The sequence below is a fragment of the Rattus norvegicus genome, chromosome 1 (genome assembly GCF_021556685.1).
Source record: "Rattus norvegicus strain SHRSP/BbbUtx chromosome 1, alternate assembly SHRSP_T2T, whole genome shotgun sequence".
NCBI lineage: Eukaryota > Metazoa > Chordata > Mammalia > Rodentia > Muridae > Rattus > Rattus norvegicus.
Genome location: NC_141534.1, coordinates 74,563,552 through 74,564,311, shown reverse-complemented (window position 1 = coordinate 74,564,311; position 760 = coordinate 74,563,552).

Below are 760 nucleotides of genomic sequence, written 5' to 3'. Positions count from 1 at the left end.
ACAAGGAACTTTGAAGAAATAAATGGGCAATGGCTTTTAAGGTGTTTAGCCTAAAACAGAGATGTGAAAACTGAGTCAGAGATATTCACATCTGATGTCACTAATTCAAAGGGTGGTTTCACATATTGATTACAAATTGGCTTTTCTGTTTAACATTTTGCAGTGGGTTAAAAAATAAAGTCCTACTTTCAAAATAACTTGGTATGGGGATAATTATGCAGTGATCTGACATAGAGTAACCTTATGAAAGTTTACATCAAGTACAAATGAATTCAATTTCTTCAGAATAAAACATAAAATAAAAATGCATAAGATTGTGAGCTGTCTTGACTTCAGAAACAAAATGATGTATTGATACATATTTGCTCTGTTGAATATCAAATTTATAAAATATTTCTAAAAGGCAAAGTTTATATATAACTTGAAACTGTTCACCAAAACATGATTGATACAGAAAATAATTGTTCAGGAATAAAGTTGTCAAATAAATAAAACATGTGAATTCTGTAAGGGAAATAACTCATAAATAAGGATTTCAAAAGAAAACTAAATAAAAATAATAGTGAATACAGGAGGAAGACTATAAACACAGCATACATTTCAACATAAAAAAAGAGTTTAGTCTAATATGATTCACTAACGAAATAAGAGATCATTGCATTAACTACCACATAAGAGCTGTATATGTGAGTTTTCAGATGCTGAAGAATAAAACACCTTTAAATATGTTGTTTAATTTAATAAACAAAGAAGCTAGTTT